Genomic DNA, 17,049 nt, shown 5'->3' on the forward strand with positions numbered 1-17,049 from the left:
CGCAGAGCCGTCGCTGCAGCTGCAGGGACGCGGTGTGGCTCGACATTCAGAGCCGTTGCTGAGGACAAGGGTGAAGCTACCGCTGCAGCAGCCACACCACCACTCACTCACCCGGACCGCCTTGCCTTCGCGCAGGCTTCGCGGTCCACCACTAGGCCGGCGTTTGGCCGTTACCATAGAAACTGCCAAGGCTCCTCCAAGCTCGCTGCCAGTCTTTTCGGCGAGGCGTGCGGCGGTGGCCCGAGCAGCCGAGTCACGGCTCCTCTCGCGAGAGTTCGACTGGTAGCAGGCGGAGCAGGCAGGTTTGCTGGGTGAGCTCATCCCGGGCACTGGAGAGGGAGCGAGCAGCAGCCGCAGCTTCTGCACAAGCGGCAGCAGCAACTTTGTTGGGTGAGTTCTAACGAGGCTGGCTGGCTGGGGCTGGGTTGGTCAACTGGAAGGACACACTTCGCACTAGTCGCCCCCCCGGTTTCCTTCCTTCTGTAGCCCCTGAGTGTGGCTGAACCTGATGAGAGACGTACATATATACATCCTCCTCCACATGCCCGGGTGGGGGGAGAAGACAGGACAGAGCACCGCTTCCCCCATCCACCAGCTAGGTTTTTTCCTCAGCCTGTGGCAGTCGCAGTAGGAGGAACCTGAAGACCTGAATAAATCGGGTGCAGGAAACACGCCCCCTCTTTTTCCTCTCCCCACTTCTGCGAAAGCCTCCAGCCTTGCTTTTTACGCGCTCTCACTTCCCTCCTCCTCTGGAAACTGACTCCTGAGACCTTGAGTTTTCTCTGCTGTTGGTGCCCCCCTTCCTCCCCACCGCCCCGAAGTCTCGTGTTCCTCTGCTGCAGGATAGATCGTCTCAAAGGTATTAAATGGGGCTCCTGCTTCCTTGATGGATTGGTCTGAGAGGAGGTAGAGGATTCTTCCTCCCTCTGATCTCAGTGCCCTATGTCCAAATATTTCCTTATTTCCCCGAGAATGATCTGCGCAGAAAGTCTGGGAGCTTTGCCTGCGACTGATCGGCTTAGTTGCTCACCCTGCCCCCAATTTAAACAAGAAAAAGAGAAGCAGCGGTATTCACTTGGCTTTCCTTCTGCCCACCCCTTTCTGTTACTTCGTGGATTCATCTCTTTTCCAGAAAAAAAAGGACTCGTATTTTCCCCAAACCTAGTGAGCAAGTTGATTATTTTTCCTGCGGGCAAAATTGAGACGGCTGCAGTGGAAAGAAGAGGGCAGCAGTAACACTGGATTTTGTGCATACGTGCCTTTTCCCCCTTAGCAGAGGAATTTGGGGGAGGGGATGGGCTGAAACAGTCGTTATGAGGAAACGAAGGGGGGTAAGTTACTTGCTGAACATAATTTTAATCGAACACATGCCAAGCTCTCAAAACCGGGGAAGAAACGTATCACACTGGAGAAGAGTGATGCATTTTCATTTTTTTTTTTAGGGGTGGGGAAGATTGACATAATTCCATCTCAAAACTTTTCATTTATTTCTAAAAGGCATCCCTTTGTCCAAATATGTAAGCAGTTTTAGTTGCCAGCTTTGCTGTAGTTAGTTTGTTCTGAGCCAGTTTGGGCACCGCGATAATAATTAGCTAATTCAAAGGTAATGCCGTTGGGGATATTCTGCATGTTTATAATGTGGGAAAGGGAGTGGAAGAATGAAACATAGTTTCTGTCTCTGGAGTTTAGAGAAGTGAACCAGGAATGCCTTAAAACTGGATCTTGCAGAACAGGTAGGAGGTGATTATTTGTGTTTAAATAATTGCAAATTGATTATTAACGATGTGGAACTACATTTTATTTTTTGTTTCAAGTGTTCCATTTTGGTATCAAAGGCCCCATGATCTATTTTAGAATCAACATATGCATATGTACTGGCTAATCATAGATTTCTGAGGAATATATTTGCCTGCTTTTATGGAAAAAAAGCAGGACAGATTGTTTATAGGAGAAAACTCTCCTTGTCTAACCTTGACTGTTGCTGTTCATTATTTCTTTGTAACAAATGCAGTCTTCAAAAATTTTCTGCAGATCATTTTCTCTAGGACGAGTTTCTAAAAATCTACATAGGTTCTTAATGTACTATTTAAGCAATCCTTGGTTTTGGTGATTCTGCTAAGCTTGGATGTTTGCAGTGGGCAATTGCTTCTGGAGTAAAGGTGTTGGGTTTCAGTAGATTCCATGACTTGTCTAGATAAAAGAAGATTTGCCCTTCCTCTTTAAATCACTCCTTTCCTTATGAAACTGACTCAGACCTTCCCCTTTGGTGTGTGTATGTGTGTGTTCACTTTTCTGTATTTAAATTGTAAATAAGTTTTGCAAGCATTCTCTTTTGCATCTTGTTGATTGTACAACATGTGTCTGTAATGTTGCATATACTTGAGGTTAGTCATTTATTTTTGTTGTGTACAGGTGAATAGTATATTACCTTATTTTGCTATAGGAGCATAAGGAAAAGTAGAAGTTAAGTTTTGATTATTGTACTTATTGCAAAATGTTTATTTTGTATATACTATCTTTATTTTCCATAAATCAGGATGTTAGTATACTGATTCCAGAGGGATAGCTATTTGAGTCTGCTGCAGCAAAACCACTGACAGAATCTTGTGGTACTTTAAAAAATAACAAATTTATTCAGGTGTAAGTGACCATATCCATAAACATTTATACCCAAATAAACTGGTTAGTTGTTTGAGCTCTACAATGGATACAATTTTTAAAAAATTGCAGTGATGGGCAAGCAGCAAAAGGGTTGGATGCCCAGTGAGGAGCCCGGTTTTCTTTTTTGCATTAAAATCATTAGAACTGATCACATGTTGCGGGAGGAAGCACATTATGTTTCTATCCAGGAGCTGCTTTTCCTGATCAGCTGTCTGCAAGGTTCAGAAATACTGCATATGCATGCAGGTTGGATGTTCCCTACTGTTAACTCCTACAGTGACCTTTTGTCTCCCAACCTGCCACAGGAGATTTTGGGGGGACTGTAGGAAGAGAGGGGGGTTGACAAATATAGTGCTTTTCTTTCTGCCAGTGGGACACCTGTGTCAGCTCACAGGCCTTCTGCAGCTGGAAGAAGTTCTTCTGTCCATGAGAGGCAAATGCTTGATCCAACCCATTATCTTTTGCTTTAATTAGCTATGCAATTAGATTTACTTAGATTCCATGAACTTCAGCTGATGCATAGAGTAGCAGGTAGGTAATAATGTGTTTGTCTTTTAGCACTGGCCTGCCCGAGGGAAGTTTGAGATGAAATATCTGTCTCCTAGCTACATAGATTTGATTGCCAGATTAAAGAAATGCAGTATAAATCGAAAGAATATGTGGCATGCTTCCTTTCCTCAACTGTGTGTGCAGTTCTGCATATGTGGGAGGGAATCCTTCTGTAACAATACTGCGCCAACTTTGTATTCAAAGTTTTGGGGAGGAGCCAGGAAGTTTTATCTCTTTATAGAAGGCTTCAAAAATCTGTGCCCCTTGAGACACAGTTGGATTCCAATGCCTTTCAGTGCATTCAGTATTCAAGGATGATGGAAATGAAGTCCAGCAACCTCTGAAAGGCCTCAGGTTCCCTGCCCTTTCTTTATAGGAATGTGGCTGGACCTCTGATTGTGAGTCATGGCCATGTGTTTTTAAGTGAGCCACTGCTATATTTTATTTTAAATGTTTAATTAAAATGAAATTTATGCATTAAAAAACTTGTCAACAGTTTATGCACCTACTTTTTTCTGTTATCATCATATATCTGGTGTCCACCTCTAATAAACTTTGTATATACTGTGGAATCTAGACAAGCGGTTTTGTGAATATGATTGCTATCCTAATATTGAAACATTTTAACATACGTTTTTCAGTTTTTCTTGCTTAATGCTTATATGGTGAGCTAGAAGGTTTTACTTTTTGTATTGTAGATAGAGTAGGACAAATTGAAAAGCTAGAAGACAACCATTGATTTAGACAATCTACCGGAGCTGAAAGACAGAGTGGGGGTTGAGCTCCCCCTTGAATTCCTTTTGTATTCATCTTCATTTATAGTACTATAGTTTTCTCTTCCATGAAAGAAAGAGGCACAGTTTTCTCCATATCAATAGTTCAGTCTTTGTACCAAGGGGTTTGCTGCTTAATATTCACTGCTTACAGGATATTTGGTATACCCCACTGGGAAACAGAAAAAGCTCCAGTGTTGTTTTCAACAATGTAAATCCTGCAGTTTCGTTGGCTTTCTAAAAGCTGTTTTCTTTCCATCATCTGTAAAGCTATTCCTAATGAAAATTGGGATTACCTTTTGATACATCAGCAGAATACTTGTTTGTTATCCTTTGAGTTCACTCTTCCCCAATACAGTCTGTACTGGAATACCTTGAGATTTGTTTGTTTTTTTTAAATCATATGTGGTATAGTTGGTTGTTTCATTTAAAAAATAGCTTTTTTCTAGATGTTCTGTAACCATGATGGGCAGAGCAACCACGCTCAGTGGGGAGGTATGTTGTAAAGGCATTGCTGTATCCAGAGCTCTGTCAGTACTGAAGGGCTTCTTTTGGCTGTTTGTTGTTCCACAGGAGCTTGGTCCTCCCCTCTCCCTATTGGTTTCAAAGTTAGGTGCCTGGATCTGTGGACTAGGGAGTGGAATGGGATGCTGGGGCATGCTGGGATTGTAGGACTACTTTCTTCCTGAATGTGCCTATGATTCCACCGTTATGGCTTTATTTGTACACATTTGTTTAGTTTCTAAGCAAATCTACAGAAAATTGCCTTGCTGCTTTGTAGTTTCAGGAGCTGCTGGTGTTTGGAGGGGGAAGATTTTGCTCTGGGGTTTGTTGATCGATTTGTATAGAAATGGCGCAACCTGTCACCTTTCTGTTCTATGTCAAGTCAGTCTTCACTTTAAAAAGACGTGGTTCTGGAGGGCTTTTAAAAAAAGTCTAAATATGTTAAATATCATCTTATAACTGAGGAAAATATGTACCAGATTGTTCTGAGTTCTGTGTTTCCAGGGAGATACTGCTCTGCTTCCAAAGAATCTCTGTAAACCTAGGTAACATTTTCCAGTTGATATTTATTAATAAATTTGTGGTTTTGTTCTGTTTCTCATTCAGGGAACTGTTTTTTAAAAGCAGCTCTTCAGTAAATTTGACATTCTGTAAGCTCAGTGATCATTATTCATTTTAATTCATAATATCTGCACTGTTAACTATTCTCCTAATAGCCAAACATTGGTATTGAAAGTGGGATCAATTAGACTACTTTCCAATGACACGAAAGGACTATGTGTTCATTGTTACATATGCTCTTGACTGACTGCATTGTGAAAAAAACTTGCCCTACTGTTGCTATTCATGGGTTCTTGATAGCCAAGGCAAATGTTACTGGTGGTAAAGTTTGTAATTGAGTCTTTTAAACCAGAAGAATCTCATACAGTCAGAAACACATGTGCTGTTTCATAATTGTACTATACCAAACCCCATGTGTCATAAAGGTGTGAATTCATTTTAAACAGAACCTTGGACATGTATATTTTAGAAAAAGTGAAACTTTTCTAATTAGGTTTGGGCACTTGGCTCCAGATGAGTTGGTTAAGATGTTTGCACAACACTTGTATAGAGTATTACTTAAAGTGTTTGTATCATGCACTTCAGCTAGAAAGGTTTCCAAGGTGGCTTACAGATAGATGGAAAACAAGCCTTTAGGCTTACAGTTTAAAAAACCAAAAAAATAAGGCTCAGTTTTTTAATATTATGAGGAAAGTTCTTATAATGACCAGATGCAATACAGCCAGATGTTGTTGATCTTATCACAACAAGGTGGGATGAATGCCTCAAATAGAGGAGTCAAATACTGCTGCTCTTAGCTGAACTGCTGGAGTGGCCTTGCCCTTCTTTACTCTTGCCCTTCTTTACTCTTGCACATCCTGATGGAATGGCTGCTGGATGTTTGGAAGAGGCAAAAGCCAATGAGGTTGACTTTTCAGCAGACCCTGTTCTCCTCTGCTCATGTTGTAGCTTGTTGGGATGGCTGCTGTGGAGGAGTGGGAAAACTGGTTATTTTTGTTTGTAAACATTAGATGAATGTCTGCTTATCAGAGGTTTTAACAGGTCTTTGTCCACTTCATCTTTAATTTTGGGTGGTCCCATATGTGGCTTTGGTTATCTGCAAAAGAAGGGGAAAACTGTGTTTACATTGTGATATTGTAAAAGTTGAAGGAGAATGAATGAGATAAGAAGTATATGTTATAATTGAGCATTTGTCCTGAACTAGCTTATGAGGATTGGGATCTTCTGTGTGAAGAGGGATAAAAGGACCAGAAAAACTTCTTGGTATATACAGACATGGAGGTGTTCTGGATTGTATCCTACATGGCACAATGGTGGTACCACTGGTTGTGAATCTGCTTTGAGGTCTGATTGGTGAGGAAGCGATGTTTAATCTACATGTTAACTGAAAAAGCTGCGTGAAAACAGCTGTGAAAAGATCAAATTCTGCCAAGTCTTTAATGAACGGTAATATATGTTACTCATAATCCATAAGAAAGAAGCTCAAGTTTTTGAAGCAATTTATGCAGTTCTCAGGTAAAGTGTGTTGTTTCAAAAGAACATTATTCAACAATCTTCACTTCCAAGCCTTTTAAGGCTAATTTTCCTTTTTTCCATTTATATACCTGATAGTGCTATAAGTTGAATAGTTTTCTCTTCATTAGATTCTTTGTATCCAATTCTTGGGAAAGTGTTCCTATTACTTAACTGTCAGGGTGTTCCTTAAATTTCCCATGAATAAAGATGTCAAATGTATAACTATAGCTCAGTGATAGAGCACATGGTTTGAATATAAAAGATACTGGTCCCTGATATCTCCAGGTAGGTCTGGGAAATGTTTTTGTCTGAAGCTGTGGAGAACTGCAGTCAGTCAGTACATACAATATTGAGCAAGATAGACGTTCTATAAGCTTCCTATGTCTTTATCTGTTGAATTCTCAGTTGGAGGGTAGTAGACATTTTGGTGGTCCGTTTTTGATGTAAAGGTACTTGTTCCCTATGAAGTGATGGATCTTTTAAAATTATTTATTGTAAAACATTTTATTTGCCTTCAAACCAAAAACAAAAATCATTGTCAAATAGCAGGCAGCAGATTAAAAACCAGTGAGTAAAAACACTTAGAAACTTTAAAAAACAACCTTCAAAAAGGTAAATATACCTTAGAAAACCAAGAGAAGGAAGCTAAGCAGTTTTGAATCTAGCTGCCAAAGACTTTCCTATAAAATAAGTTTTGACAGGATGGCAGAAGGTCCATAAAGAAGGTCTGAGTTGGGTTTTCTGGAGCCCCTTTCTCATATGAACCAAACATGGCATTAGGATATGACTCTGTAGTTGACATTAATATGCAGGAAAGCTCATACGTGAAGAAGGCTTTCAAATCATATAAGGCTTGGAAATAAATACCTCAATACATTCTCAAAGTGACATTAAAATCTTTACTGACTTTAAGTGGTAGTTTTCAGGGTACTCAAATCCTGCTGTTTTTGGGTTCAAATGTTTTTTGACCTTATTCTGGGCAGTTGTGACCATTCCATGAGGCTAATTGATCACTTAGTTAGACCAAAAGCTGGCTCATATCTCTTGTTCAGATTTCAGAAATGGTGTAACTGAACCATCATCCTCAGTCATCTGTTGCAGGAAGTCAATCTAATTTTATCTTTATGAACATCTCTGAGGTTTAACTGCAGATGTACTGTTCTTGTACATAAGGCAATACAGAATTGCCATGGCTATTCCGGCTAATTTTAAATATGAGGCAAATGTTTCTTTCATTTTTTAAAAAGCAAACCTTGCAAAAATATAACTGGGAAAAATGATACCAAAGCCTTTTGTTTATTTCTGTTTGTAATCTGAATTAAACTCCCTTCATGCATTGTATGCCATAAAAGGGACCTTAAAAGGGACCTTGTGTGATTACCAGGGAGTGGGGCCAATCTGGGCGCCACATCTTGGTGATGGCCCTTATTTATGCTGTCTGTGAATTAGACCAAATTCCACTTGCAAAGGCAAAAGCTTTGTCTCAAGGCTTTCTAAAGAGTTGGAACCCTACATGATCAGTATGACAGTTCCAGGAGACTCCAATAGGAATCTCCATATGAGTAAGGTTTCCCCAGGAGATCTTCAGACCTAATACATGGGGGTGTGTGGAGGAGGGGAGGAGCACGCAAAGCTGTGTATGCTGGTAATCATGTAATGAGCCTCTTATGCTAGGGATGTCTGATGGGGGTGGGGGGGGTGGAATTGGATGACTTTTCATGATTTGGACCCCCGGATTCTGGTTTGCCAGCCCTGAACTGGTGCCAGTTTAATGTGATTCCTGTCAACCTGTTTCCAGGTTGCATAAATCACATTTTGTACATTTTATACAAATCAGGATCTAAAAGGTATATGAAACTAGCACAATGTATACAAATTGGCTGATTTATGAAAATTGTGGTAGACTCACTGATTTCTGGGTACTTTTCTGCATGGAATATGCAAAAATACTGTGATGTATGCAATTTCCTTGGATGTACCCGTATCTTGTAAAGTTATACATACTTCTCTGTTTGCACGAATTTCCTCAGTATTGAAAAAAGAAATAAGCACCCTATGACCTGTCTTAGAGACAGAAGTCTGCTGGGGAAAAAAGTTGCACACTGCTAATCATTGGATCAGAAATGGGCAGGAAATCCATTGAACTCAGTCTGTCAAGATTTCCCAGTGTTTGGCTATCCCAACTTCACACATATTACCTGTGAAAGGAGTCCTGTTTGATTTTAGATAAAGTATAATTGCTAGTAGTATTCCTGATTTGGCTTAGGGCAGAAAGGTTTCAGTTATGCCTTTCCTGAAGGATGCTATACCCTATTCCTATAGTGTTTCTATGAACTGAAACGTAAATAACTCAGAAACCCACTCAGGATGATTGGATAAGGAACCCACCATCTTACTTGCCAGTTCTTGACCTCCCCACTATCCCCTGCCCCCATCTTGGTCTTCTCTAATTTTACTCCATTTAGGGGCAACTCTTGTATTCATGACTTGGCAGGTACTGGATGTGGTTATAAAAGAGATGTCCTATGCATATTTACTCAGAAATAAGTTCTGTTAAGTCCTTTGGGGTTTCTTATATAGTAAATGGATTTAGGATTACAAATTAAAAGTATTAGAGTGGCCTTTCCCAAACTGGTGCCCTGTGGATGTGTTGAGCTACAACTGCTGTCATTCTCCTATGGCCAGTTTGGCTCCATTCCTAAGTAACAAGAGATAGCTCACCACTAGTATTGGCCACTGGTGAATGATAGAGAGGTAGGAGATTACCCTTCTTGAAAAGTTATTTAGGAATTTATGGACACTTACCTGTTGGGAAAGCTTTTAGCTTTTCCCTTATCAAATTAGTGCTTTCCATCTCCCACGGTCTTGTTGATGTGTTCTTTTCTTGCCCTTTTAGTGAATTTTGACTGGTATCTGTGGCATTCGTGCTTGGGATTATTGCCAATATTTGGATGGTTGTTTTCTCTTCTGATAAACTTGCCTTTTTCCTACAGCATAGTACTCACTACTAATAAATAATTATTGTTTATTGGAAAAGTGCTCAGTTTAGAAACATAGAAACAGAGCTAGTCAGAAATGGCCTCTCGGGCCATCTAGTCTTACCCCCGGCTCCAGCCGGCTCCACTGATGAAGTGCCTACCATGTGCATGCATGTCCAGCCTATTCTTGAGCACCCTTACCGATGGGGCTTCAGCCACCTCCCATGGAAGTTTGTTACCTCTTACTTCCATGACCTAATACTGTTTGACAGGGTTAGCAGGTATAGAGTGAACTTAATCCTCTGAATTGTGTTACATTGTTCATGAGACTTGAATTGTTCATGTGAGTCAAGTAGCCAGACTAATGCTCCAGGAAAGTAATTACCCCAAAGCAGCATTAGTTGAGATAGTAATAGTGCATTAGCCTAATTTTTTAACTAATGTTTCCCTTTCAGTTTTGAAATGTGTCCATACCAGGCTAATATGCTAATATTTTGCCCACTTTGTTAAGCTGGCAAAAGCATTTGTTTTTCTGGTTTTTGAGTTGCTTTTGTGTCAAGATATGTGCAGTTGTGTCTGTATGTGTGAACTTGGCAGCATAAATAATGAATGAAGTTGGGAGTACAGCTCTCCAGTGAAAAGGAAGAGAGTGAGAAAGAGACTAAATATTTATATGAGAAGGAGTTTGCTTAACAACTCCTTTTTCATGTTACTGAAAATGATTTGAACATGACACCTTGACTGCCTTCCAGCTGCGTGTTGCAATAGTGTGGTTGTTGGGCTGTGCTTGATGGACTTCTGTTTCTGTGGAATTTGTTTAAGAATTTAAATTTGTTTATTTCATGGTCACAATTTTCAAATGCAGTAAAAATAGAGAGTATGCAAGAAAGTACTATTCTTTTCAGAGCACCTACTGCTGCTGCTGCTATGGCTTGCTGACAATTTTAACCTTGCCCCACCTGAGAATGTGGAGTGAATGCGGTGCTGATGCCACATTTGTACCATCCTACTCTGTCACATGTAAAGGACTTGTATGTGTAAAAAATACTTGCACATTTTTAGACTGACAAGATGCACAGAAATAATGGCTGGGAAATAAATGAAAGGTATATCTGCTCCAATTTAAGGGGAGGGCAGTAATGCTTGTGCACCAGCATTAACAGAGCCGTTACTATAGGTGCACTGATTTCTCCTCCATTTACTTCTCAGGCATTACGTTTGTTTATGTATCTGTATTTTATTTTGAAACTGTCAGGAAATGCTGTAACTACATAGGAGCCATGAAAAGAGGAGGGAACAGATATCTCCCCTCTCTAGAGTTGTTGGAGGCTCAAGAAAGTGTTGAAAAGGTGGAAGGCGCTGAAAAGTCTCAGTTCAACATTTAAAGCCATGAGGATTGCATTGCTACCTTGCTAGGTGAGAGATACTGTCCCCCAGGTTTTGGTTGTTCCCTCCTTTTTTGATGCTTTTCAGTTTTCAGCTTGGAAACGGAACCCTGCCAACTGTGCATGAGTTAGCCTATATGTAGTATCACCTTGCCAATTGCTTAGCTGTTTACTATTCCTTTTCACTGCCTCCACTGATAGCTGAAACATACAAAGAAATTGATATGGCAAGGCTATACCTTTTAGACCTTTGGAAAAGTTGGAAAATGTTTAAAAATAAGAACAAGTTGTACAGTTTTTGGGGCCCAAAAAAGATACAAACCTCAGTTGTCTATTTTTGAGACTCTCAAAAAGAAACAAAACACCGCACAAGAGAGCAACAGTGTGTAGCAGTTGGAGCAGGGAAGTGGCACAAAGGTGGGTCTTTTGCACAAGACGCAGCTGAGGAACCAAGGGGGAGAGCAAGCCATGGTGAGCAGAAATAGTAAAGCATTTTACTTTGCTTCCCAATTTCAGGTTTTTGCCTTTGTAGCTTGTGTAACTGACTTAATATCCTTGAAAATTTATTTACACTTGGATTTATTTGTGCTTGGATATTTTTATTTCTCCTTGGATGATGCTTGGAAATTTATGAATTTTATTATGATGTAAGGTGCCCAGAGAGCCTATGGCTAGTGGGGTGGCATATAAATCAAATGAATTAATAAATTTATTGATAAGATTTATTTACCTCTCCCTATGCTAGTATGGAGATTTTGGAGTGCTAAACAATATTAGATGAAGCAGAGATTAGTTTTTTTGATATCTATTTTTAGTAATTAACTAATTACATTTCTATATTGCTCAATAGCTGACGCTCTCTGAGCAGTGCACTATAATTAAAACCATAAAATGCAACATGGCAAATAGAATATAAACTACAGAATAAAACTATATTATGAAATATAAATAAAATCCAAAAGAAAACCTGGCAGCAATGCAAAGATTTAAAATATGGTAAAAGATTTAAAACATCAGAAACTGAAACTCTGAAATGCCTGGGAAAAATAAGATTGACTTCACAATGGTAGGTGCCAGACAAGTATCTCTAGAAAGCTGTTCTTAGTAGTCACCCACCTCACTCCCTTTGGCAGGGGTTCCTAGAGAAGGATTACTAAAGATGATTATCATGTTCAGGATGGTATGTATGGAAGGAGGTGATCATTTAGGTGACCCCAATCATTTAGGGCTTTGAATGTTAATACTAGCATTTTGAATCTTCCTTGGCAAGAGTCCTGCCATAATCTGATTGTATTGATCTGTCACCATGAACAGTTCTTCAGCTGTTTTTAACAAACTGAGGTTCCCTGACCATTTGCAAATGTATAACACATTGGAGTAAATTAAATGAGATGTTGGCAGAAAGTGAAGAGGAACTAAAGAGCCTCTTGATGCGGGTGAAAGAGGAGAGCACAAAAGTTGGCTTGAAACTCAACATTAAGAAAACTAAGATCATGGCATCCGGTCCTCTCACTTACTGGCAAATAGATGGGGGAGAAATGGAGGTAGGGACAAATTTTATTTTCATGGGCTCCAAGATCACCCCAGATGGTGACTGCAGCCAAGAAATTAAAAGACGCTTGCACCTGGGGAGGAAGGCTATGGCAAACATAGACAGCATACTAAAAAGCAGAGACATCACCCTGCCAACAAAAGTGCATATAGTCAAGGCCATGGTTTTCCCAGTTGCAATGTATGGCTGTGAAAGTTGGACCATAAGGAAGGCTGAGCACAAAAGGATTGAGGCCTTTGAATTGTGGTGCTGGAGGAGACTCCTGCGAGTCCCTTTGACCGCAAGGCGATCAAACCGGTCAGTCCTAGAAGAGATCAACCCTGACTGCTCTTTAGAAGGCCAGATACTGAAGATGAAACTTGAATACTTTGGCCACCTAATGAGAAGGAAGGACTCCCTGGAGAAGACCCTAATGCTGGGAACAATTGACGGCAAAAGAAGGGGACAGCAGAGGATGAGGTGGCTAGATGGAGTCCCTGAAGCAGTTGGTGTGAGCTTAAGTGGACTCCGGGGGATGGTGGAGGATAGGAGAGCATGGAGGAACATTGTCCATGGGGTCACGATGGGTTGGGAATGACTTCGCTAAACAACAACAACAAATGAGATATTACTTGTCACTGTGTAAACTGATGTGCCATAAGGCGTAAAAGTACTCTCTGATATTACAGAAACATTGAATCGACGCTTTTGCTATTGCCCACATAATGTTACAACATGACGTATCACTTTGCCAGAAGAGCTGCAGTAATAAAGTGGGAAATGATTTTTCACAATTGCAGGTGACTAAAACCTGCTGATATGCATAATTTAAATCAAAAGTGATATAAACTTTAGCAGGGAGCTGAGCTATAAATTCATCCATATTCATATTTCTAGTCAAATGGTATAGTTTCTCAGTGTTCAACACAAGATTTGTCCAGAACCTGAGCTCCATATGCAATGCATGTTCCAAACTGTAGAATTCAATATTAAGAAGTCCACCACTTCAGTGTGCTACACCTGTTGGTGACTTAGCAGAAATTCTATTTTTAAGACTTGGTGTCTTCTACTTCTCCTAGGAGTAAAATAACTGAACTGTTTGAGAAATTTTTCTGTGTCGACATATATAGGTTTGCAGCATAATAAACCAATCACTCAATTTGATCTAGTTGAACATTTGTTAATGAAAAGCTTTATCTTGATATGTCAAGCCATATAACCTTCATAATGCATATTATTATTATTGTGTGCATCCTGACATATCTTAATTTTTCAAACCAAGAAGCTATCTGACTATATCAGAGACACAAAGTAGTTGGATAGTGCCTCTCTGGAATAATTCCCTGGAGATTGAAATGAATATCAGCATTTTCCAATGCCCATACCTTTCATTTCTGTTGGAAGCTCATACTATAATGTTTAACTTCCTTAAATTGGCACACTTAGAAACATAGAAACAGAGTCAGTTAGAAGGGGCCTCCCTAGCCATCTTGTCTGACCCCCGGCTGCAGCTGGCTCCGCTCATGATATGTCCACCATTAGTATTGTGAACTGTGTATTATTGTGAATAGTGTTACTAATCTTATTAGTCTCTTTGGACTCTTGAAAGTGTTCTGACACTGAGATAACTAGTTGCTTCCAGTTTGCTTTAAATTTCCTGCTGATTATTTGGTATTGGTAAGTCAGTCCCCTTCCTTCAAATATGGAAGAGTGAAGCACAGATATGGTCTAGTCTTATTTCTTATATTACTAAAGGGCAAGATACAGAAATCCTGTTTTTTGTTGAAATCCAGAGGAATATTAGAGTTGTCCCTCTTTTTTTAGTTAAAATGAAGTGAAAAAATTGAAAAAATAAGCAATCAGAATAAAAAAAATTGCATTCTGTCTAGTAATGGAACAATGCAGAAATAAAGTACTGTGTTTCATTGCCCTCCAACACACAGTAGTGCCATTTAAAAAAATGAAGTTGCAAGTGGAGGCTTGTGCTAAACTTCTTGTCCAAGAAAGCAGAGGTTTGGCCAAGCCTAACTTGCCAGGACTCTTTAAGAACCTTGTTTGAAAGGATAGGTCTATGTCATCCAGGCAGTGTTCCAAGTTTAGCCATATACTTTTAGAACTAATTTATCTTTCTGAAGTCTTCTTATTTTGGATTAAATACCATCTTAAGTGTTGTAACAAAAGTTATTCCAAATCATGTCACAATCTTCAAATCCCAAAACTGAGAGAATCTTCTCAGGCACAGAAACTTTCAAGTTTTGGACTTTATACTATTTGTGGATAAATAAATGCACTTACACACTACTAATAAGTTGTTTGCATTGTTGTAAAGCTAAACATTTATGCTGTCTTATTAATGTAGAATTGTGGTGTGACGAAAGTACTGCTGAGCTCAGCAATGATGAGTGCATTTGAGGGAAAATATTATTCCGGGGTTGACTTTGAGGTGTGATGGAAGAAAAGCTTATTTTTATTGTCATAACTTCTGCACAACACTGGACTAGAAGCTTATGTTCCTGTAATCTCCTTGGCTTGCTTGTAAAATAGTTTTCTTATTTATATAAGAAAAATGGTGATAAAATACTTAAACAGGAATGTTTAATTAGTAATAAAAAGTAATGATAAACAAGCTCCCCACATTTCTTTCTTACATTGCAATAAGTTCCATGTTTTTGAGTTTTCTGAAGTAAAGCTTGGAGGTCTTTCCAAGAATTTTGTGAGAGAGTTCAGAAATATAAGTCTCAGGGAGTACCTTGCTTCTTCCACATGCTTTACTCTTGTTTCTCTACCTGTTTCCCAGAACTCACCTTTGCTAAGAAGAGAGAGTTGATGCCAGAAAAGGCTGGTGTGGAGTATTTTACTAGTAGCAGAGGTATTACCTTTAAGGCTTCAATGCAAAGGAGGATTGGCATTGCTGCTAGGGTAGCCTGAGAAATAGATTTCAGAATATCTGTAAGTTTTGGGGAAAGGAAGAAATTAGTGGCAGTCGGAGGGCTTTCTAGTGCTGAGTTAAACTCCTGAACTCAGTCAGGATTCATAAAGCTTTATTTTCTGAACTAGGGAAGTTGATTTCTCATCCTCTTCCAGAAACGTGTCTCTTTTGGACACTACTGTTTAAATCTAGTTAGACCTATGTTGTGTTGTGGAGTAGGGTTGAAGTGGTCACTGTGGTATTGTAGAGCACCCTTCCTTAACATGGGGCCCTCCAGATGCTTGGACTATAGCCGCGGCCTGTATGCTCAGTAATTGGGGATGATGGAAACTGCAGTTTGCCTACACAGGGAAGGCAAAAGTTTGCCTATTGCACCTGATGGCAAAGTCTGAGAATCCTCATGTCTAGATACAGTTTCAGAGTACCTGCTGCCTCTTATTTTACAACCATAGGTGTAATTGCACAAAGTTCAATTTTGGCCATGTTGACTGGCCTTTATGGAAGTTTGAGTCCAACACCAGCTGGAAGGGCACAGGCTCTTCACACCTGCCATTGCTCGATCTTCCTTATTAAGAAGCAAAATACTTGGGGCCACAGACAAAACAAGAGCAACTCCTTATATTAAAAAGTAGTAAATCATTGTGTAGCATCTTCCAGCCACCCACAAGAACCAATACTGAGTGAGAAAAAGGCCAGATGTTGCTTTATGGCATAATCAGATCATATACATAATTGGGGGTATGTCTGCGTCAGCAGAGAGTACTTCTCCAATGGCTGTCTGCTTTTTGGAGGCCAGGTCTGTGTAGAATTTAGTATAATTGTGTGGTAAAATATTCTGCTTCTATGCTTCTGATGGTGGTCATAGGGAACATACAGCCCTTGCATGGTTTATACATAAAATAGGAAGCTATGGGGTAGTTTTATGTATTAGCATCAGGAAATTCTTACAGTATGAATCATGAAGGATCCCTAAAAGAAGTCTGATGACCTACTGGATAAATGTGTTATATTTTGTGCATCAGTATTTATACTGCTGTAATTGCACATGAAGCTTTTATTTGTTTAATGCTTTCTGCTATTGATTTTGTTGGAACAGTTGGAGCAGTGCAAATTAGTTTACTTCTCTAAATACTCCAGTTGTGTTCAGAACACATTCATTATTCATATCCTACTTAAGCATTGTTTTTATTTACTGTGATAGGCTGCCAACTTTCAAAAGTTAGAGACCTTTATACTTCTGCCATAGTCTTCTGGTTTAATCATATAGATTGGATAAATTGTTTTGGAAAAGATGTTTCAGAATGATTCTTCTTGTTATTTATGTACTTGCTCTCTTCAAGGGTGTGGAGGTGTTTACACTGATAGAAGAACAGATGTGTTTGTTGAGAAGGTTTTAGGCTTTTCAAAAGACACATAAGTATTGTGGCAGGCTTCCAGGGTTCAAATGGTTTGACCTGAATTTCCAAGAATTTATCATAGCAGCAAGCCTGAATAGGGCTTGGTCCAGAAAGGCATACTGTTATATAAACTTAAAATTGTGTTTGATTTCTTATTATGTATGTCCACTAGCCGATTCTTTTCTGCACGTATTGAGTAATTAAGAAACCCAAGGATTCTTGGCAAGAGCTGTTCCTTTGCTGAAATGTTTGCTAACTCTTTCATG

General features: G+C 39.6%; 1 protein-coding gene across 6 annotated transcripts in view; it reads left to right on the top strand.

Annotated features, from left to right (window-relative positions):
* Nucleotides 1-274: 274 nt before the first annotated feature.
* Nucleotides 275-17,049, top strand: part of SIPA1L1 (signal induced proliferation associated 1 like 1) — a 174,481-nt gene continuing 157,706 nt past the window's right edge. For all 6 annotated transcript variants that reach the window (XM_044435575.1, XM_044435576.1, XM_044435574.1 and 3 more), the window contains exon 1: nt 275-390. The gene's annotated coding sequence lies outside the window, so the exon portion shown is untranslated. The remainder of the gene's footprint in view (nt 391-17,049) is intronic.

The sequence above is a fragment of the Varanus komodoensis genome, unplaced genomic scaffold, assembly GCF_004798865.1.
Source record: "Varanus komodoensis strain SLA01 unplaced genomic scaffold, ASM479886v1 scaffold3, whole genome shotgun sequence".
Classification (NCBI taxonomy): Eukaryota; Metazoa; Chordata; class Lepidosauria; order Squamata; family Varanidae; genus Varanus; species Varanus komodoensis.